At 41.1% G+C, this 24,446-nt stretch overlaps 1 protein-coding gene across 1 annotated transcript in view; it reads right to left on the bottom strand.

The window, feature by feature from the left end:
• Positions 1–23,086, bottom strand: part of LOC140212551 (uncharacterized) — a 58,285-nt gene extending 35,199 nt beyond the window's left edge. Inside the window, exon 1 of the mRNA XM_072283511.1 lies at positions 22,851–23,086. The gene's annotated coding sequence lies outside the window, so the exon portion shown is untranslated. The remainder of the gene's footprint in view (positions 1–22,850) is intronic.
• Between the last annotated feature and the right edge of the window lie 1,360 nt (positions 23,087–24,446).

Raw genomic sequence — 24,446 nt, 5'->3', positions numbered from 1 at the left:
TTAAACTCCACGGCCAAATAGTTACATTGAAGGAGATGCTCATCCAGGGGAGGGAAAATGTCGAGATGCACCAAGGTCACAAAATGAGACCTCCATTGCAGCACAGTACATCATTGCTTTGATTTCCCTTGATACAGGCACAGAATGGAGAAGTGAAACATACCATATGTAGCCAATTTCAAGAACAGCCCTTGGAAAAAGCTTTCTCAATGAATTCCTGGACATTCTCCTGGAATCCCCCACCCACAACAGGTGTGCTAATTAAATCAACAGATGTCAGCTGATTACCCTCAAAAACTGATCTGATTGCTTGGAAAGTACCTAAGGCTAGGATCATCATCAGGCTACCAATTCTGGAGACCCAAGATTGGACAGCAGTTATTTCATGAAATTGAAAGGTTATTTTTTTTAAAAAAAATCTGAAATATTGATCATCCCACTTCCTGAACACTTCAAAACTATTGCAAATTCTGAGTGTGCTGAACTGTCTATCCAACAAGTAACCAAATATGTACGCAGGTATAGCTGTGGACCATTATCTTAAAGCATTGAGAACATGCATTCCCATTGAGAACAGGAATTAAACCAGGCTTGTACTGCATCTTATAGTGCTGATCTTATAGGCAATTCATAAATGTTAATGATTAAAAAACTGGATCAGAGCTTCATCAAATAGATTTTTCCATCCAAAAACCATAGATTTTTTTGGGGTCAGGGTAATATGGCGCCACTAGCAAGGCCAGCATTTTTCCTTTATTGCTCCTGAGAAGGTGTTGGTGAGCTGCCCACTGGTGTAGGTACTCAGTGCTGTTGGATAGACTGTTCTCAGATTTAGACCCAATGGAGACAAAGGACTGGCTTGTGGGAATGGGGAGCCAGGCAGTGGTGGTGGTATTCCAATGTTCTTGCTGTATTTGGTGATGGGAGGTCATGGGTTTGGGAGACACTACCAGAAGAAGTGCAGTGCATTTTGTAGATGCTGCACACTGGAGTTTTTGTACACTGTTGGTAGAGAAAATGAAGATCTGCAGAACTCACGAGTGCCAACTCAGCCAGTTAGTGTGTCCTGAATGACGCTGAGCTCCCTGGATGTTACTGGAGGGGTAGTCATCCAAGCAAATTGCATGTGTTCCATTACAATCCTGACCGGTTTTGTACAAAGCAGAGAGGTTCTGGGGGTGCGGGATTGAGGGTGATGTTCAGGATTGAGTCACTGCACGATACCCAGCCTTCGACTTGCTCTTGTTGTTCTGCTCTGCAAGTGACTGATCCACTTGTACTTCTGATCAATGGTGATACTATGATATTAATGGTGATGGATGCCGACATAATATTGCCGACGAATGCCATATGCAGGCTGTCAAATGTAGATAAATGCTTGGATAGTGTCAAAATGAAAGATCCAACGATCAAGGGATCATTAGCGTAACTAAGTACCATCAAGCCCTTCATATATTGCACTACATCTCAAATTTGGGCAAGCACAAACTACACCATCTTATACTCTGTGCAAGAGGTTCCTATGGAGAGAGCCATGAAGAAGAAAACACCTGTGCACTTTCCTATATAATGTCTTTTGACCAGTGGAGATACAAGAGACTACAGATGATGGAGCAAAGGACAACCTGCGGCAGGAATTCAGTGGGCCAAGCAGTATCTGTGGGGGAGGCGAAAGAATTGTTAATAATTTGGGCCAAAACATGAACCTACAGATGCTGCTTGACTTGCTGAGATCCTTCAGCAGATTATCTTCTGCCCAGTGTTCAGAGATCTCTAATAAAAGATAATAAATACTCATCATAATAGATGCTTAAATAATTCACGTTTTTGCGCAAGTTTTACCTATAATTCACTTGTTAACTTTTCTCCCATGAAGTGAGCCCAAGCCCTGCACTTACTCTGGCATCAGTGGTGGAGGAGGAATGCACAGTCAGAAGCTGAAATTACTATTTTCAGTTGGATTAAAGAACACATGAGCAAACTGGTTCTCAAATAAGACTTGCGCAGAACATTATAAAATTAAAACTAACTGCGGGGATTGCTTGAGCATTCTCTGTAGTCCTTACAGACAGTAAATAAAAATGTGTTCGACATTGCTCTATAAAATAAATTATGCATCAGCATATTTTATTCCATTGTGGTTTTACTGACCTTCAACAACTTACAAGGGGATGCAAGACAATAGCCTGCTCCCTAGAAGTAGCCGACAGATTAAAATATGTTTGCTACTTTAATCTTCACCCTCAAGATATTTCTTCCTCTTGGGGAGGAGGAACATTACTGTGAAATATTTTGATGTAATGCCCATTCACTCTGCAAATTTTATTCTAACTCTCCTTATTCCTGTTGAGTATTATAAACTGATAATGGCTTTCGTGTAATTAATAGCACTGATTCCACAGGATGTCCATAAAACCATAAGACATAGGAGCAGAATTAGGCCATTCAGCCCATCAAGTCCGCTCCAGCATTCTGTCATGGCTGATCCTGGATCCCAATCAACTCCATACACCTGCCTTCTTGCCATATCCTTTGATGCCCTGACCGATCAGGGAACTATCAATTCCCCAGATTCTCTACCCTCTGGCTAAAAAAATTCCCCCTTTACATCTATTCTAAAAGGTCACCTCTCAATTTTGAGGCTGTGCCCTCTAGTTCAGGATACCCCCACCACAGCAAACACCTTATCCAGTCCTTTCAACATTTGGTAGGTTTCACTGAGATTCCACCTCCCCCCCCCCCACCAGCATTCTCCTAAATTCTAGTGAGTACAGGCCTAATGCTGCCAGATGCTATGTTAACCCCTTCATTCCCAGAATCATCCTCTTGAACCTCTTGTGGGCTCTCCCCAATGACAGCACATCCTTTCTGAGATATGGGGCCCAAAACTGTTGACAATACTCCAAGTGCAACCTGACTAGGGTCTTATAAAACCTGAACATTATCTCCTTGTTTTTATATTCTAGTCCCCTTGAAATAAATACCAATATTGCATTTGCCTTCTTTACCACAGACTCAACCTGCAAATTAACCTTCTGTGAGTCCTCCTGCACTTCTGATGTTTGAACCTTCTCCCCATTTAGATAATAATCCGCAGTATTGTTCCCTTTACCAAAATGCATTATCGTACATTTCCCAACACAGTATTCCATCTGCTACTTTTTTACCCATTCTTCCAATTTGTCTAAGTCCTGCTGCAATTACATTGCTTCCTCAACACTACCTACCTCTCCACTTACCTTAGTATCATCTGCAAACTTTGCCACAAAGCCATCAATTCCATTATCCAAATCACTGACAAACAATGTGAAAAGTAGTGGTCCCAAATACTAACCCTGAGGAACATCATGAGTCACTGGCAGTTAACCAGAAAAGGCCCCTTTTATTCCCACTCACTGCCTCTTGCCTGTCAGCCATTCCTCTTTCCATGCCAGTATATTTCCTGTAATACCATAGGATTTTATCTTGTTAAGCAGTCTCATGTGTGGAACCTTATTGAATGCCTTCTGAAAATTCAAGTAAATGACATCCACTGCCTCTCCTTTGTCCACCCTGCTTGTTACGTCCTCAAAGAACTCTTACAGAGTTGTCAAGCAAGATTTCCCTTCACAGAAACCATGCTGATTTTGACTTATTTTATCATTAGTCTCCAAGTACCTTGAAACTTTACCCTTAATGATAGACTCCACCACTTTCCCAACCACTGAGGTTAGGCTAACTGGCCTACAATTGCCTTACTCATTTCTTAAAGGGTGGAGTGACATTTACTATCTTCCAGTCCTCCGAGACCATGCCAGTCAAGTGATTCTTGAAAGATCATGACCAATGCATCCATTATCTCTTCAGCAACCTCTCTCAGGACTGTGGGCTGTAGTCCACGCGGGTCTAGGTGACTTATTCACCTTAAGACTTTTGAGTTTGCCTAGCACTTTTTCCTTTGTAATAACAATGACACTCACTCCTGCTCCCTGACAGTCATGGACCTCTGGCATACAGCTAATGTTTTCCACAGTAAAGACTGAAGCAAAGTACTTAAGTTCATCTCCCATTTCTTTGTCCCCCATTACTATCGCACCAGCATCATTTTCCAGCAGTGCAATATCAACTCTCACCTTCCTTTTACTCTTTATATAACTGAAAAAAACTTTTGGTATCCTACTTTATATTACTGGCTAGTTTGCCCTCATATTTCACCTTTTCCCTTACTACAGCTTTTTAAAATTCCTTTAGTTTGATTTTAAAAGATGCCCAATCATCCAACTTCTCACTCTATTTTCCACCTTATATGCCCTTTCCTTGGCTTTTATACAGTCTTTAACTTCCTTTGTTAGCCATGGAGCTGTTTCATACTACCTTATCTCTACTAGGAAACATCCTTTTTTCAGTATAACCAGCCCTCAGGTATCCTGTTTCCTATAATGAAACCTGGCTGGGTGCCCTAAACAAAATAATATCCGTTCCTTACAGAAACCATCTTCAACAGATTATTTGTTATTAGTTTATTCCCATCTCTGCAACTTCTGATCCCTTCAGAAGTTTTATTTTTTTTTTTAAAAAGCACAATATAGAGAACAGTAACATTGGAATTTGCCAATAATATTCAAGAGCAGCTACAAAAAGGCAAGCTGAACAGGTCAATGATCACACAAATGCCTAGTAACAGTATAGCACAAATTGGGGATGACATTTAGGGCAATGGTTTCAAGAATTACAAGCAATACGAATGTTTCTGCCAAGTTACAAACCGAATACATCAGCACCACAACAAAAGCGACTCCAATGGCCAGCCACAGGAAATAAGAGGAGCAATGAAATCCTGCTTTTTAAACAAAAAAATGTTTGGAATTTCAGCAATCACAAAACTGTACACCGTCCAAAATGAATTTAGTGCCAGCAGCTACTAAAATTATTTCAGAAAGGTCTGCATATTACTGCTGCCACAGAACAACAAATCTCACAACTAACATCAGGGACAATAAACCTGATTCTGAGCTAATAAACCAGATTAAAATAATACTTCCCATCTTTGTGAAGATTGTGACACATTCTATAGAAGGAGTTTAGTTCTAAGTTTACCTCAATCAAAATCTTTTATCTTAGCCCACTTTTTTTGGGATACGGGTGTTATTTGTAAGAGCAGCATTTACAGCGCATCTCCAAATGCTCCCAGTGGAAATGAACAAAAAAAAACAACGAACAGGTAATTAGCAAGCTGCCTTTTTATTCCACTAAGGTCTGGAAAATACTCATACAGTGTTACTGGGTACGAAATTCTAGAATTCAGACCCAGTGTCAGTGACACATACTTGAATTAGAAGGACAAGATATCCTTACCCTTCTTGGTTGCAAAGGACAGGGGTTTGGCAAGTGCCATCATTGTGTCCACAGTACATATTGTAGATGGTACACACTGCAAATGGCATGTGAAGTAATGGAGGGAATTTATATTTAAGGTAGTGAATGGGCTAATCAAATAGGCTGCTTGACACCAGATCGGTAGAATACTGTATTAAAAACCCAAACACTAGAAAGTCTGCTGGAAATCCAAAGCAACACTCAAATTGCTGGATGAACTCAGCAGGTCAGGCAGCATATATGGAAATGAATAAATAATCAATGTTTTGGGCCAAGACCCTTCATCAGGCAATGGCAGTATTAAAACCTGGCAAGACCAATTGAGACTTGACTTGTGCCAGAGAACTTCTAGGATTTCCCATTCCATATTATTACCAGAAATGTAACAGCTTCAAACAAGTTATTCACAAAGAGCAAGAAAACTTATCCCAAGCTGGAGAAGAACAAAGCCAAGCCAGCGTAGTGAAGCCTGACCACGACCCAAACATGACAGAACATTGGGCTCAGGTCAGTTAAGGAGGTATTGATATCAACACAACGTCAGGGTTAGGCAAGGTAAAGTGAAAGAATAACAAAAGGTGTTGTTAAAAAGGAGAGGAAAGCTTGAAATCGAGCACCAAAGAAAGGAATTTGAAACTTTTGTGCCTGGGGAAGAAAGGGACTCTGGGAGTTGGTGAGGGTCATGGCAACAGTAGTTTTGGTGCATGTTGGAATGTCAAACCTTGGATTATCTTAATTTTATGAAAGGTGATTGATGCAAGACTGTTAAAGGATTGCTGGACTAAGCAAATTTCAAACTAGACCAAGGTACGATTTGGGGCGTCAACTGCAGATGCAATGAGGCAAAAGATTAGGAAGCCAGTTGACAGGATTGAACTAGATACGTTTGTCCAGGGGAGGCAAGAACTCATCTTGGGGTAAAAAGGATGTTAAACAAGACCTCTCATGACATTAACAAGGAAAGGTGACAGATTACGTGGCTGGGATACTAAATTTATATAGCAGGTCTGATCTTTCCAGCTGGTCCCAGGAGCAAAGTACAGCTCAGATACCATATCAGTCAAACAGATTGATACAAAAGACTGTCGAGGAACCAAGAGTTGTGACATTTACTGCAGCTGAGCATTAGTACTCATATGGAAACTAACCACAGGCAAATGACACAGCTAATAAAATTCAGAAACAACACATGAAGGAAGGAGCAGAAATAGGTCACATGGTCCTTTAAGCCTATCCTGCCGATCAATACAATGGATGATCTTCCCAGCCTTAACCCTTCTTCTGTGCCACTTCCTCATCACCCTCACTTCTGTGATCTATCAAAAACAACTCTTTCTTAAATACCTCCAGTGATCCAGCCTCCTCAACCCTGAAGGGTAAAAAATTTGAGGTGATCCACCATCTCCTCAAAAAAAAGAAGTGCCGATGAAAGTGACTTTGCTGTAGCTGGGTCACTGGGGAGTGTCCAGGATGGAAAAAGGAGCCATTACAGGGGACACGCTGACAACAATGAAATCAGTAAAACTGAGACAAGTGACATTGAGCTCAAAACAATCCCAAAGCACCAGAAAAATGACATTTTTGAAAGGAAGCAATGATTCAAACAAGCAACAACTGATGAAGATTGAAGTTGGCTTTCAACAGCAGAGGAAAAATTGCATTTGAGACACGATTTACAGTACTGTGCAAGTTCTGTAAAGTGAAAATGCTTTCAAAAATAATGAAATTAAAAGTTTCCAAAATATCAAAAACACTGCAATATAAAGAATAGTAAACAGGAAAAAATTAAATCAAAATATGGTGTGACCACCCTTTGCCTTTAGAAGTGCCATTGATTCTCTTAGGTACACTGTTGTACATTTCTGTAAGAAAACCATCTGGAAGGTTATTCCAAGCACCTTGGAGTAATTGCCATAGTTCTGCAGACTTTGGCTGTCTCACTTGCTTCTGTCTCTCCAGGTAATTTCAGACAGCCTCAATGACGTGGAGTTTAGGGCTCACTTGTTGCAGAACTTCTTGTTCATCTTTTCACTGAAGATGGTTCTTTATAGCCTTGTCTGTGTGTTTGGGATCATTGTCCTGCTGTAGAATGAAGTTGGGACCAATCATCCCTGATGGTATTGCGTGATGGATGAGAATCTGCTCCTACTTCTCAGCATTAAGGATTCCATTAATTCTGACCAGATCACCAACTCCAGTTGCAGTAATGGCAGCCACAAACCTGCAGGTAATCTCCGCCATGCTTCACTGTTGGCTGCAGACACTAATCCATGTCGCACTCTCCACTTCTATGTACAAACTGCTTCCTGTTCGAGCTAAAAATTTCAAATTTTGACTCATCAGTCCAGAGCACACTTGCTGCCACTGTTCAGCACCAATCCTTTGTTTTTGTGCATACGTGAGTCCCTTGGCTTTGTTTTCACTTCACAGGAATGGCTTTTTGGAAGCAACTTTTCCATGAAGACCTCTTCTGACAAGACTTCTCCGGACTGCAGAGGAATGTACTTGGGTTCCAGTGGCTCCTGAGAGTTCAGAGCTGATAGCAGTGTTGGACTTCCGATTTAGAAGGGAGGTCAGTTTGATGTCTCTCTCATCTGCCACACTCAGTTTCCGTGTCTGACCGCTGCGTTTCTGGTCCTCAACCTTGCCCATTTCTTTCTGCTTCTTGAGAAAAGCGTGGACAGCACCTCTTGAAATCTCTCTGCTGCAAAATTTCTGCTTGGTAATAACCTTGCTGATGCAGGATGACCATTTTGTGTCTTGTTGCAATGCTCATTCTTGCCAAGGTGTAAGAGTCGGTGATATGAATGTTAATCTGTCATATCTGCCACACCCTCACCTTTTAGTTTTGTTGCTCTTTGCCCATTGTTTCCTTCTGCACTTGTTTCTGTTCCAGTTCATGAGTTTAGTTCATTCAACTCATTAGGTTATTGATCATTAGTCTCTGTTTATTGTTTTTGTTTAATCATGCACGGGGCTAGATACCTACAAAGTAATCAAGTTTTTATTTGAAGAATGGTCTATTACTTAATGTTACTTTCTTTACTGAAATACAAAGATTTATCTGTAACATTTAATTTTTTTGGAAAATGAATGTTTGGAAATCTAAAATTTGTTCATTTCCACTGACACATTAATGCACAAGACAAAAAACGAACATCAAAAGCAAAATTTATAATTAAAAAAGAGGGTTATACGATTTTACACAGTACTGTATTTTGAACTTTGATCTGGTAAAGATGGTAAAGTGCCAGATCACAAAATAAGGGTGCAATAACCAATGGTGCAGAAACACAGGTTTCACAACATTAAGTCTAGCCATTTAAATTAATGAAACTTATTAATTGTGGGTTGCCATAATAAAAGTGGTAATAGAACTGCAAGGCTACTATACAAATATAATCGCTAGACCACTGTCCTGAGGGAATGACTGTGACTTGGTGCTAGTCCAGACTGAGAACATCACAGCAACAGGCCCTTCAGTCAACAGTGTTTGTGCTGAGCACGATGTCAAACTAAATCCCTTTCTGCCTGCACATTATTCATATCCCTCCATATTCAAGTATCTATCCAAATCCTCTTGAATACCACTATCGTATTTCCTTCCACTAGTACCCGTGGCAGCCCATTCTACGACACCTATTACTCTGTGTAAAAGAAACTTTGCCTGCATATTTCCCTTAAACTTAATCCCTCTCACCTAAAATGCATGTTGTCTACTATTTGACATTTCTACCCTGGGAAGCAGATTCTGTCCATTTACCATATCTACATCTTTGATCTTTTTTAAATTAATTTCTATCAAGGTTTCTCTTCTGCCTCCAACACATCACACAGTTAGTTCTTGGCCAAGTGGTACAAGCTGAAAGAGACCAAGAGAGAAATGAAGGTAAGCTTCACCACCATACTGAGTACAACACTATCAAATACCTTTTTAAACTAATACGATAGGTCCCTCCCTCTTGTGAAGATACAAGATCCTAAGTTGCACAATTTAGGTAACTGTGCAGAGCTATTATTCCAACAAGTAATATTCAAAAAAATTATCCGTTTATTATTTCAGCTGTTTGCGGAAGCTTCTTGTACTTGCATACTGTAATAGCAACCAGACCTAAATATTACTGGATTGTCAAGCATTTGGAGCATCAAGAGCACATGAAAAAATTACTATGGGTAGAAGACCATTTAATGTATTCAAAGCAGATAAAAATTAGGAGCAAGGTCCAACTCAGCTTCAGGGTGATTGCTCAGTTATTTGCAGAAACCAAAGTTCATAAACTCCAGATAATGACTTCCTCTTTTCAGATACTGCCCATCATATGTTTTACAGGAATATTTTGGTCAGCTTCCCTGCAAGCTGCTCATTCAGTTTTGTTACTGAATTTAAACATCAGGGAGACCACTCTTAGCAAGTTGATTCTTTCAGCTGAAATAGCCCCCAGCTTCCAGGAAGAATTCTATTCTCACTTTGATCTTGAGACACTTCAAAAGAAACTGATGCTCACTTTATGGAGGCAGATTCCATTTTGCTGTGCAGTTTATCTTCATTGCATGACAGGTTTATAATTTCATAATTAGCAAAGTTATCCCCAATAACCCTCGCTAATGCAAAGTTTCAGCTTTATTCATTCACTCACAAGAGCTCCACTGCATCAGAAGATGTTCTTAAGAATATATAAACGTTAAAATATGACATGTGCATCCACTTTTCATTTGGTTATTTCCAGCTCTCACAATTTATCACAATGTTGTGGCTCTATTAAAAACAATGCCAGCCCTGATGAAGAATCTTGATCTGAAGCATCGACCATTCATTCCCCTCCATTGATGCTGCCTGACTGTGTTTCTTCAGCTCCACAATATTGCAGAAATTTTTCACATCAAGATCCTTTTATAAACTGCATACATACAGTGCCTTGTAAAAGTATTCAGCCCCAACCCTTAGTTAACATAATGGGAGTATTACAATTAGGGATTTTGATTAATTTAACTGAGAACTTTTATTTGTGAATTACATGCTCCTTTGTTTTTGCAGTAGACCCCAAAAAACAGGGAAGATTGTAAAGCATGAAAAATTAAAAGCTCAAAAACTAAATGTCAGCACTTCAGAAGTATTCATCCCCTTTTGCTCAGTACTTGATTGAAACACCAGTAGTCTTTTTGGATAAGCCTCTATTAGCTTTGCTCAATGTGATGGACCAATATTTACCCATTCCTTCTTGCAAAATTGCTCAAGCTGTGCCAAGTTAGTTAGGGAGCGGTGGTGAATGGCAATCTTGACGCCTTGGCAGAGATGCCTGATCAGAACACTGACTAGGCGTTCAAGGACATCAATTTTCTTCATTAGAAGCCACTCCATGGTTGTTCTGGCAGTGTGCTTTGGGTTGTTGTCCTGCTAAAAGACAAATTTCCTCCCCAGCTTAAGCTTTCAGGCAGAGGCTAGCAGTTTCTATCCAGGATCTCTCTGTATTTAGTAGCATTCATCTTCCCATCAATCCTGACCAGATTTCCAGTCCCTGCTACTAAAAAGCATCCCCATAGCATAATGCTCCCTCCACAATACTTTACAGTAGGTATGGTGTTACCTGGCCAAAAAATGCAGAATTAGTCTTACACCACACGTACCACTTAGTGTTATACCAAAAAGTTCCATTTACGTCTGATCCAACCCTAACCGTGTTTTTTTTTTAAAAAAAAAGAGGTTCTTCCTTGCCATTCTTCCATAAAAACCCTACTAGTGCAAGGCCTTAGAGGTTGTGGTGCCATGACTTTCATCTCCAGTTGCTGCCACTATCTTCTGCAGTTCACTTCGAGTGACTGTTGGCTTCAGCGCAGCCTCTCTTACAAGTGCTATTCTTCTTTGGCAACTAAGTATAGAGGGGAGTAGAGGGCAGCCTGATCTAGGCAGTGTGGCTGTGTTTCACATTTTTTCCACGTTTTCACGATGGACTGCACTGAGCTCAAGAGATTTGCTCAGTGCCTTGAAGATGGTCTTGTACCCTGCCCCAGATTTGTGCTTCTCCATTATCATTTCCCTGACTTGTCTTGTATACTTTGTCTTCACTTTGGTTTGGTCTGTTGCAAGTCCAGCACACTGTCGGACCTAAAAGTGAGAGGGGGTATTTATTCTTACGAATTTATTGAAAATAGGTGATCGTCCAAATTCTACATCAAGAAATTGAGTGAGCTGGTATGGTAATACAATATTGCACTGAGGAAAGGTAACAAAGCTATTACCAAGGGGATGAATACTTTTTCAGCGGAATAATTTAAAAACCCAAATTTTTAAATAAATTGTTGACAGGTTTTGGAATTTTTCTTTTGACTTGACATGATACACAATGTTTTGTAGATAATACAGCTCAAAAACAATCCTACTTCAAATTTTTTTAAATTTAGAAAATGAGACAGTAAAATGTGAAAATAGCTGTGGGGGCTGAATACTTTTTCAATGCGCTATAAGTGTATCCTATTTTCTATGAGATTTTGTTGTCACCCTACCTTCCCAACAATCTAATTATAATGGTTTTGTATGGTTGTCTCCATGTTCCTAGGAATTTTGCTTTAGTCCTTTAAGATTGAAAAGGACTAGCCCACATATCTTAATGTTTTGGTAACAAACTGAGTTATTTAGGAAAATAGCAACGTTATTTAAGCAGCCGGTTATTAGCCACTTAGTCATAAGAATACAAGTAAATTGAAACTGGAGTAGGCCACTCAGTCTGACAAATCTGTCCCATCATCCAATACCATTGTAACTTTGCCCCAGGTTTCAATTCCTCTTCTCTGCCAGATCTCCATTGCCCCACAATACCCTTATCTACTCTTTAAAAAAAAAATCCCCACGATCTAGCCGCCACAAGCTTCAAAGACACACTACACCCTATGAGGAAAAAAAATGTTCCTACACCCTTCAGTTTTAAAGATTCAAGATTCATCTAGTACAGGAAACACTGATATCCACCCTGTTATGCTTACATTCTATTCTTGTACACTTCTCTTTAAAATAAAACACACAGTACAGCAGACACATTTAACTTAAATTCCAGATCATATGTGTGGCCACTTTATTGGGCACAAATGTTTATTAATACAAATATATAAAATCAGCCAATCATGTGGCAGCAACCCAAAAGGTTCGGTTGATGTTCAGGCTAAACATCAGAATGGGGAAGAAATGTGATCCAAGTGACTGACTGTGGAATGACAGCTGGTGCCAGATGGGGTGGCTTGAGTATCTCAGAACCTGCTGATCTCCTGGGATTTTCACACACAACTGTCTCTAGAGTTTACAGAGAATGGTCAAAAGATAAATCAATCAGTGAACAGCAGTTCTGTGGGGGGAAAATGCCTTTTTAATGGGAGAAGTCAGAGGAGACTGGTTCAAGCCAACAGTAAGGCGACAGTTATTCAAATAACTATTTGTTATAAAAGTGGTGTGCAGAAGAGCATCGTTAAACACACAATACGCCAGAGAACCACACCGAGTTCCACTCCTGTGCCTGATAAAGTGGTCACTGAGTGTATATTGCTGGCATCTTCAATATATGCATATTTTGAGAAGTGCATAAAATAACTTTCCCATTTTAAAAAAAAAGTCGAGTTTACTATCATATGCACAAGTACATATATACGATGAAATTCCTACCTGCAGCAGCAAAGGCACATAGCATCACATAAGAAGCACAAGATAAACAAATTATTCACAATTTTTACAAGAAACCGCAATTAAAACGAAGTGACCAAGATGGTCACAGTTTTGCTAAACTGCAGAGATTAGGGTTGTGTCAGCTAGTTCAAGAACCAAATGGCTGAAGGAATTAGCTGTTCTTGAACTTGGTGTGGGATTTCGCGCTTCCCTATCTCTTACCTGGAGAAAGCTGTAAAAGAAAATAAGTGGCATCGCCCTGATGGTGGAGATCTTTGGTTATAGTTGTTGCCTTCCTGAGGCAGGACATCATGTAGGTACTACCAATTGTGGAGGGGGAACGTACTTGTGATGTGCTCAGCAGAGCCCACAACTCTCTAGCTTACGTTCCCGCACGTGCAAATTGCCATCCCAGACCATGATACAACCAGTACGGACAACTTTCAACTGCACATCTGTACAAGATTGTTAGAGTGGTCGATGACAAGCTGATCCTCCTTGGGCTCCTAAGAAAGTAAAGACACTGGTGCTCTTTCCTTAAGGTTGCATCTGTGTGTTATGCCCAAGACAGGTTATCTAATATGTTAATACCCAGGAACTTATACTGTTGACTCTCCCCACTACTGTTTCTCCAATCCATACAGGCACACATTTGCCTCCCTTCACCTTCCTGATGTCAACAATCAGCTCTTTAGTTTTGATGACACTAAGCAAGAGATTTTGGTCCAACTAACATGCAAAGGATGTTGTTACATCACAGGAACAAGAGTAGGTCATTTAATCCTTTGATTTTTTCCCCCACGCATGATCTGTTGATTGGCAAGCTCAAAATTAAAATTCATAACTGATGAGAAAATTTCTATCTGCTAAGTGATAAACACTGCTCAGCTTATCACAGCTCTTCAGTTCCTTCCATCCAGTCCATCATCTTCATGGTGCATCGCTTCATGACAGCTCATGTCGGCAAGAATGCAGGTCACCCTGGCCATTTTCTTTTCTCTCTTTTACCTTCACAGATACGATAAAGGAGCTTGAAAGCTCAACAACCAGACTCAGGAACAGCTTCTTCACTTCCGAACCATCAGAACCTTCACAATCAGATTTCTGAACCATTCATCTCTTTCCACATGCTCTTCTGGGGCAGATGCCATATTCTCTGTCTCCTAATTCTACCTTTTCTTGCTTGTTCCGTTAGTGTCACTTTAGCATTACTTTTTACACTTATCTCTGCACCATTGTGTTCTGTGCTTGCTGACTTAATTTTTTTTTTACGATGTATACTGTTCATTCTGAGAGTTCCATGCAAGCAAGGATTTTTGTAGAGGTTAATAAACGAAATCTGAATTTTGCATACAGAATTATTTCCTAATTTCACCCTTGAAAGATGTGGTGCTAATTTGAAGGCTCTGGTCACTGATTTTAGAGTCCTCAACCAGCAGAAATAGTTTCCTTTTATCTATTGGCTCCTTTGATATTTGGAAAATATTTTGATCAAAACAAGCCCAACCTTCAACAACCAACCTTCACAATTTAACCCTTTTAGCCCCAGTATCATTCTGAAGCTAGAAGAATTAAATGCTCAAAAATTGGTATGTACCACGTAGCCACCATCTGTCCTTTACAAGTCCAGTCATCTGGTTACGAGCCCAGCTTTTCATTAGCCTTCTTGAAGCCATCCATGGAATTCCAATGATTTACAATCATGTTGCTTCATCTATTAATATATCATTGTCACTTTGAAAGAGAATTAGAAACACATTTAAATCAATGATATACATTAAACATTTTATAAATTTCCTGCAACAGGACTTTATGCACCAGACCCACCCAACTCAGCAAGTTGCAATTTCATCCCAGTTAGAAGACTGTGGGCTTCAATAATAATATTAGAAACTTTTGCACATTATTTACACCCAATATATTCTTGACAGTCATATCTAACATTTCACCTTCTGACCTGCCACTGAATTTTTTGAGGTATTGAAATGTCCAGAACCAAGTTTCAACCCCAGCCATCTATGCTTATAGACAAACATTGGCTCCTAAATAATCAGTGCCTTAATTTTTGAACTCTCATCTAGGATTTCAGATCTCACCATCATATCACATCTGCACATCGCTGATCTTACTGCTGCAGTGCTGATAATCTTAAATTTCAACTATACAGGCCTGCAGACCTGGAATTCTCTTCCAAATCTCTTCAACTCTTTTGATCAAACCTTCCATTCTGTTCAGATAGAGCTAAACAACAATTTTTGTTTAATAATATCTCTAATGTACCTGGAGGCACTTTGTAATTTAAAAGTGGAATATAAATGAATGTTTTTGCAGCACACCCTACAGAGAATGTAGCATGCACTTTTTCAGGCACACGGTTCATGATTGAAAAGGACATGGTGCAAGAATTTCTGACATTTTCCATCACATTAACAATAATCTAACAGAGAGAAAACAAAATTTGAATATGTGCACATGTAGATTTTTGGCCCAAACAGTGGAAATTACAACTGCTGGCCTTCATGCAATAAATTTAGGGACACTCAGCCCTAGAACTGGATCTGGGTGTGTGTGAGCATGTGGCAGATTATGAAAGAGGAAACAGTGAGACTATGGTCCCATTTGAAACCATGGATGAGAGTTCTAAAATTGAAGAATTAATTAGCAGCCACTGTTGGTTTTAAACACCCAGTCAAAAGCTGTTAAATCAAGAGAACATGGGTTTTGAGACATTCTTTACTACATAACACATGTCAAATAAAGGTTTCAACAAAATTTTGGATACCTGATGAAACTGAAAACTGGAGGGCTAACCTAATCCTCAGCTTTATTGAGCAAATGTTTGCTAACTGGGAAGCTCACAGAAATACTGTCATTGCAATACCAAGCAAAAAATTTATATACAGTTGAAGTCAGAAGTTTACATATACCTTAGCCAAATACATTTAAACTCAGTTTTTCACAATTCCTGACATTTAATCGTAGAAAACACTCCCTGTCTTAGGTCAGTTGGGATCACTACTTTATTTTAAGAATGTGAAATGCCAAACTGAAAAAGCGTGTGCGAGCAAGGAGGCCTACAAACCTGACTCAGTTACACCAGTTCTGTCTGGAGGAATGGAACAAAATTCCTGCAACTTACTGTGAGAAGCTTGTGGAAGGCCACCCAAAACGTTTGACCCAAGTTAAACAATTTAAAGGCAATGCTACCAAATACTAACAAAGTGTATGTAAACTTCTGACCCACTAGGAAAGTGATGAAAGAAATAAAAGCTGAAATAAATCATTCTCTCTACTATTATTCCGACATTTCACATTCTTAAAATAAAGTAGTGACCCTAACTGACTGAAGACAGGGTATGTTTTCTAGGATTAAATGTCAGGAATTGTGAAAAACTGAGTTTAAATGTATTTGGCTAAGGTGTATGTAAACTTCTGACTTCAACTGTACGTATATGTGCTCCAAAATACAACTCTCAGTATCAAGTTTATTTATGCTTTAGGCAAACAATATTTGCACTGACCACTCTAGAATTTATTCTATTTAGTAATTTTTTGAGATGCTCATCTTAGAATCAAATATAGCACGTTACACTTCCACAAACTATGAAGTGTTACAAGTTTGTTTAAAGGTCACCTCCACTCTCAACTAGGAAATAAACACTTGCTTTCTCCTACCACGTTAGTTGGTGAGTAACATCTTGACATGTGGTAAAGATGATTCAGTTAGGATTTAATGTATTTTCAGGGTGATGGGCATGTGCGAACCACAGAAAAAAAGTCATTAGGTCGGAGGACGGTGAAATACCATCAAATAGTAAAACACGTCTGACCACCTTGTGTGTATTAGAGAAAATCCGAAAATGTACTGTTGTCCTTTAAAATTTTCACACATTTCTCAGACTCTCACTCCTCCAAACTGTGATGACTGGCCACTATGACATTCTAACAATCTCCACGTGGGTGCATACCCTGGAAAATTAGCTTAACCTGACTCTGCCGCAGACAGCCGTTCAGCAGAAACTGGAGTTTCTCATCTCATCTTTTAAAGCCACTTAGCTTGTGGAAGGAGAGGCTGCGGACATTATGAAAACCAGCCTCTCCTTGCGGAACAAGTGCTACACATGCCCTTACACTTCCTCCCTTACCACCATTCAGGGCCCCAAACAGTCCTTCCAGGTGAGGCGACACCTCACCTGTGAGTCGGCTGGGTTGATATACTGTGTCCGGTGCTCCCGATGTGGCCTTTTATATATTGGCGAGACCCGACGCAGACTGGGAGACCGCTTTGCTGAACACCTATGCTCTGTCCGCCAGAGAAAGCAGGATCTCCCAGTGGCCACACATTTTAATTCCACATCCCATTCCCATTCTGACATGTCTATCCACGGCCTCCTCTACTGTAAAGATGAAGCCACACTCAGGTTGGAGGAACAACACCTTCTATTCCGTCTGGGTAGCCTCCAACCTGATGGCATGAACATCCACTTCTCTAACTTCCGCTAATGCCCCACCTTCCCCTCGTACCCATCTGTTATTTATTTTTATACACACATTCTTTCTCTCACTCTCCTTTTTCTCCCTCTGTCCCTCTGAATATACCCCTTGCCCATCCTCTGGGTTCCCCCCCCCCACCTTGTCTTTCTCCCCGGACCTCCTGTCCCATGATCCTCTCATATCCCCTTTGCCAATCACCTGTCTAGCTCTGGGCTCCATCCCTCCCCCTCCTGTCTTCTCCTATCATTTTGGATCTCCCCCTCCCCCTCCTACTTTCAAATCTCTTATTCACTCTTCCTTCAGTTAGTCCTGACGAAGGGTCTTGGCCTGAAACGTCGACTGCACCTCTTCCTAGAGATGCTGCCTGACCTGCTGCGTTCACCAGCAACTTTGATGTGTGCCTCCTCGCTGGACTTTGTTTACACTTCTTGCCGCCTCAGTAAAGCAGTCAGCATAATAAAAGACATTATCCATCCTGGACATTTTCTCTTCTTACCCTGACCATCAGGCAGCAGATACAAAAGCCCGAAAGCACGCATTACCAGCCTCAAGGACAACAGTTTCCTAGTATGGTTGGATAAAACTCTTGACCTCACTCTACCTTATTATGACCTTGCACTTTATTGTGTAATGCAGGTAGACATTCTCTGTATCAGTATCACTTTATTCTGCACTTACTGTTTTACCTTGTACCACCTCCCTGCATTGTTGTAATGAATCGATCTGTATACAAGATAGGCTTTTCATTGTATCTCAGTGCATGCGACAACAATAAGCCAATTTGCTAATTGCCATGCAGAAAGGGAAGTGAGGAGAGGGCTTAATGTTGGGGGGGGGTGGAGGGAAGAAGAGGTGGAAACAGAGTGGAACACAAGAACATAAGGATTAGGAGAAAGAGTAGGCTATTTGGCCCATGCAGCCTGCCCCGCCATTCAATAAGATCATGGCTGATTTGACCATGGACTCATCTCCACCTACCTGCCTTTTCCCCATAACCTTCATTCCCCTACTATGCAAAAATCTACTCAAACTGGTTCTAAATATATTTACTGAGGTAGCCTCCACTGCTTCACTGGGCGGAGAATTCCACAGATTCACCACTCCCTCGGAAAAGCAGTTCCCCCTCATCTCCGTCCTAAACCTATTCCCCCAAATCTTGAGGCTATGGAAAGACCAAGGCTCTCAAGAGAGATGACTATTTGTAAGCAACTCTGCAGGGAATCATAAAATATTCCCATTTAGGACTACTACAGCTGAAATCTACAATTACACTACTGCGTACTTCAGTAAGCAACATAGCCTGAAGGTGTTTAGAAAATCTACTGATCTTCAAAATAAGCAGAATCCAGACTGCACACCACCACGGTAATGAGTGCCCTTCTCCCTTTATAAAAGTAAGGCGGCTGGGCTAAGCTGCGTGTGGAACTAAAATGCAGAGCCCAGAGGCCACCCAGCTAATGTACAGTCTATGTTAAATACAACTGAAGACCTCACAGCAAGACCGCAGTACCAGAAAGATATCAGAGACTTGTGTACCTCACAGAGACATGGCTCACCCTCAGGGCTCCAGCCCAAGGGCAAAACCTGCCATCGCAAGGACTGCACAGCAGTATCAGGTAAAGGTAGAGGAGGCAGTGTTTGCTTCATGATTTACTCATCATGGTGCACAGACTTGCTCAGTTCTTTCTCAGTCCTTTTCTTCAGACCTCGACCATTTGGTAGTCAAGTGTCAAACATTTTATCTGCTGAGGGGGTTCTCTGCCATCATGCTGGTTGCAGTGTACATTCCACCCTTGGCCAACATCAGGGATGTACTGGAGGAGCTGAGCACTATGATCAACAGTCAGGAAAGAAAAGTTCCTGGTGCCTTCCTGATCATTGCAGATTACTTCAACCAAGCCAATCTGATCAACTAGTTCCAACAGATCACCTGTTCAACCACAGGAGTTAACACACTCGACCACAGCTACACCACCATCAACCGTGCCATCTCATGCCCATGATGTGGCAAGTCCGATCACCTGGCTGTACTTCCACTCCCAACATTCAGGTAGAGACTGAGGGCTGCAGCACCAGTGGTGAGGACCACAGATATTTAATTAAGGAAGGTGAAGGAGTGCCTACAGGACTGCTTTGAATTGGTGGATGGACAATTTTCAGGAATTAATCATTGGATCTAAATGAATAATAGTCATAGTAGTCATACTCTATTGATCCCGGGGGACTTCTTCAGCACCTTTGTGGATGACTGTGTGCCCTCATGGACATACCCAAACTAGAAGCTGCTAATGAACAATGAGGTTCTGGTCTGCTGAGAGCTTGATCTGTGGTGTTTTAAGACGGGTGATCCAGAATTCTACAAGAAATCCAGATACAAGCTTCTTTCAGAAGGCTGTCTTCAGAGCAATAAAAGTAATTCCAAGTGAAGTTAGAGACAAAAATCAGATGCATGGCAGTTATGGCAGGGTTTGCAGGCCATTACTTCCTACAAGGTAAAACCTAACATCATGAATATGATGCTTCACTCCCTGATGAGCTGAATGGCTATAATGCACACTTTGAAATGAATAGCAAATTTATAGCAAAGCGAATCCCTGCAGCATCTGCAGAATTACCCATCTCTGAGGCTGACGTCAGAACATCTTTCAAAAGGGTGAACCTTCATAAGGTGGGAGGCCCCAATGGTGTACGTGGCAGGGCACTGAAAACTTGTGCCAAACAAGTGGCTGGATCATTCAAGAACATCTTCAGTCAGTCTCCCACTGCTAAGGGCGGAAGTTCTCACTTGCTTCAGAAGGAGATCAATCAGCCAGTGCCCAAGAACAGGGTGAGCTGCCTCAATGACTATCACCCAGTGGCACTCACATCTACAGCAATGGAGTGCTTTGAGAAGTTGATCATGGCAAGAATTAACTCCAGCCTGAGCAAGGATCTGGGCCTGTTACAATTTGCCTACCACGAGTCTACAGCAGATGCAACCTCACTGGATCTCCTTCTGGCCTTGGACCACCTAGACAATAGCAATACCCACATCAGGTTGCCGTTTATTGATCACAGCTCAGCATTCAAATCACAAAACTTCAGAACCTGGGCCTTTGTACCTCCCTCTGCAACTGGATTCTTGACTTCCTCACTGGGAGACCAGTCAGCACAGATTGAAAACAACATCTCCTCCTCACTGACAATCAACACACATACCTCAAGGATGCACATTTAGCTCACTGCTCTGCTCTTTCTACACTCATGACTGCACGGTTAGGCAAAGCGCAAATGCCATCTATAAATTTGCCGATGACACATCTATGAATTTCAGATGGTGATGAGGGGGTGTAAAAGGGTGAGTGGTGCAACAATGACCTTGTCCTCAATCAGGCCAAGGAACTGATTGTGGATTTTAGGAAGGAGAAATCGGGAGAACACACTGCAGTTCTCATTGAAGGGTTAACAGTGGAAAAGGTGAGCAGTTTCATGTTCTTAGTAACCAACATCTATGAAGATTCATCCTGGGCCCAATACATTGATGAAGGGGGCCCACTAGGATTTCGAGGAGACTTCTCATGTCACCAACGGTTCTAGCAAGTTTCTACAGATGTACCGTGGAGCATATTCTGATTGGTTGCATCACCACCTGGTACAGAGGGGCCACTGCACAGGATTGGAAAAAGCTGTAAACTCAGCCCACTCCATCATAGCACCGTCAAGCACACCTTCAAAAGGCAATGCCTCAAGACAGCGGCATCTGTCCTGAAGCACCCCTCACCATCCAGGACCTGCCCTCATCTCATTACCACCAGCAAGGAGGTGGTACAGGAGCTTGAAGACACGCACTCAATGTTTTAGGAACAGCTTCTCCTCCTCTGCCATCAGATTTTTGAACAGTCCATGAACCCTATCTCACTATTTTGGTCTTTTTTACAATATTTTTAAAAATATATTCTTATATTATTCAACTTATAGTAATGTTTATGCATTGCATGGCTGCAGCCAAACAAATTTTATAACATATGTCAATCACAATACACCAGATTCTGAAGCAACAGTTACTCCTGTCAGCACAATTTCAGCTCTCTGGATATGATCTTGACTTCTGACGCTGTCTATGTAGTTTAAAGTTCTTGCCTGTGACTGCATGGGTTTTGTTGTTTGCTCCAGTTTCCAAACATGCTGGTTGTGAAGTCAACTGGTGATTATAACTTGTCCTTAGTGTAGGTGGATTGCAGTAATATAGGATGGGGGATCTTAATGGGCAATAGAGCGTGACCAAGCGAGTAGCCTGGCAAGGAGATTAAAATGAGACCAATGGGAACACTCTGACACCAAACTAAGCCTCCAAAGTGACCTCCTTTGTTGCGAGAGATATGGAAACAATTTCCAAGGAGTTGCCACAGAAAGCACAATAGACCAAACAACAATTTCTGTGCTTTGGGATCCTAAACCTATTCTACAATTTAAATTTCAGCCTTGCAGATTTAATTACTGATTTACACCCTCCCCCTCCCCCCCCCCACACACACATTCAAAAAGACCCACACGGCTTGACTCATGTCATACAGGAAGAGCCCAAATAAGTAATTGTTGGATGGAAACCCCGCGATAGGAAAGCCCATCAGGGTCAGCGGGCGTAACAAAACTAGAAAAAAGAAAAAAAGTACACACACACATAAATAGGACAAAACCTTTTATCAGGTACCTTCCCATTAGCTGTAATTACTTAAATAGAAAAACACATCATTGTGCATTACAGGGACAGTCCACTTTACAGTGTAATTTCGAAACTGATGCGGAAAAATCACTTTCACTTTTTTTAAAAAGTCTTTCAAACGTTATCCAAAGTCAGAACTACGGTAATGTTTGATCCGTTTGACTCTAGAATGTTTTACTTCTCTTTACCCAAAACATTACAACGCAAAATAATCAGAGTTATTATTCTCTTCCAACTAAATCGCACAAATTGTATGACGTGGTGAATCAAATAGATTTAAAGTAGTATTTTAAATTTCTACCAATGAGATGAAAAAATGTAACATTACTATTTTGTAAGCAATAGTTTCAAGTCAGGGAAAATGTAACTACACAGCTTTAAGAATAAGGCGGCAGACTGGTCAACTGACCCTCTCAATTTCCAGGCGTTTCAGGAAGAAAATTTAATACCGATACATTTATTTATGTACGATTGTGGATACACTCCTTAAGTGGAAACTAGCCCAATCTCTCGATTCTACAATGGAATAGTCTTCTCTCGGAGGACAATGGGCTACGTTCCTCCCTCTCTTTCCCCATTAAGATAACAAAGGAAAGAATTATATGTTGCAAAGGAAACACAGGAATTCCATTTTCCCCTTCTTACACTTACATTAAAGTCGGATCCGCCCTCAAATTTCGTCTCTCCTATGTGACTTTTCTCCCCGATCACATTAGTCGTGTTGACGAACCAATCTCATTTGCCAGCTTTCTTTGTCTTGCCTCCTCCTGATGGAAAGTCAGAAAGCCAATGCAGTATTGTTCAAAAGAAATCTGACGACATTTTCTAGCTCAACCCCCTTATAGTACGTTGCCGCCTCTCCTCATAACCACGTCTTACGCACGAAGAGCTTCATAAATCTGAAATTGAGCAGAGCGAAGGGAGGAGCGATGAAAACGCAGCGAACAACTAAGCCTCCAAACCGTGCTGCCGCTCCTGGATTGGCGCAGCCGAACAGCAAGTCTATCCACCCCGTGGATCGCCCGAAGACATCGTTGCTTATATACACACGCCAGTGAAGTACTTTATAATTAAAATTATTCGTGTATTGTAAAATGTAATTTACGTTATTAAAATGACCACCAAACAGGTCATACATTTGCCAAGTTTCTCCTTTCTTTTAAATGCCACCTCCGTTTTCGATTAGAAATAGATACAAGACCTTGACCATGACAAGTCTTAAATTATTTTTCTTATACTAGCATTTCAAACCTTCCAACAGGACAACATGTATGTTCTGGAAGAGCTTTCTTTGGGCCTCACGATTTGCTTATCCTGGTTTGTTTTAACCTTGTTTCAGCCGCTTGTCTGTACAATTCCTTCCATACGACTGCAGGCACGTTCACCCAGGTTGTTCCATAGAGACAAAATCCATTGAGGGACATAGTTTCTAATATTTTGGTACATAAAATAGTTAAACATTATTGAATTGACTATTACTTACATCCTTCATATACATTGGGAGCAAAAATCTTTACGTCTCCGTCTAAATGTGCAATGTGCAATTTATAATAAATAGTATGTACAAAAGGACAGTCAATATAACATAGAAATACAATTGTATCAGCGTGAATTAATCAGTCTGATGGCCTGGTGGAAGAAGCTGTCCCGGAGCCTGTTGGTCCTGGCTTTCATGCTGTGGTACTGTTTCCCGGATGGTAGCAGCTGGAGCATTTTGTGGTTGGGATGACTCAGGTCCCCAATGATCCTTCGGGCCTTTTTTACACATCTGTCTTTGTAAATGTCCTGAATAGTGGGAAGTTCACATCTACAGGTGCGCTGGGCTGTCCGTACCACTCTCTGCAGAGTCCTGCGATTGAGGGAAGTACAGTTCCCATACCAGGCAGTGATGCAGCCAGTCAGGATGCTCTCAATTGTGCCCCTGTAGAAAGTTCTTAGGATTTCGGGGCCCATACCAAACCTCTTCAACCGTCTGAAGTGAAAGAGGCGCTGTTGTGCTTTCTTCACCGCACGGCTAGTATGTACCCCGTGAAATCCTTGATGATGTGTATGCCGAAGAATTTAAAGTTATCCACCCTCTCAACCCCAGATCCATTGAAGTCAATAGGGGCTAGCCTGTTTCCATTCCTCCTGTAGTCCACAGCCAGCTTCTTTGTTTTTGCGACATTGAGGGAGAGGTTGTTTCCTTGACATCACTGTGTCAAAGTGATGACTTCTTCTCTGTAAGCTGCTTTGTTATTATTTGAG

This window comes from Mobula birostris, chromosome 19 (assembly GCF_030028105.1).
Source record: "Mobula birostris isolate sMobBir1 chromosome 19, sMobBir1.hap1, whole genome shotgun sequence".
NCBI classification, from domain to species: domain Eukaryota; kingdom Metazoa; phylum Chordata; class Chondrichthyes; order Myliobatiformes; family Myliobatidae; genus Mobula; species Mobula birostris.
The sequence above is the reverse complement of the archived record's forward strand: the minus strand, read 5'-3'. Positions and strand labels throughout refer to the sequence as shown.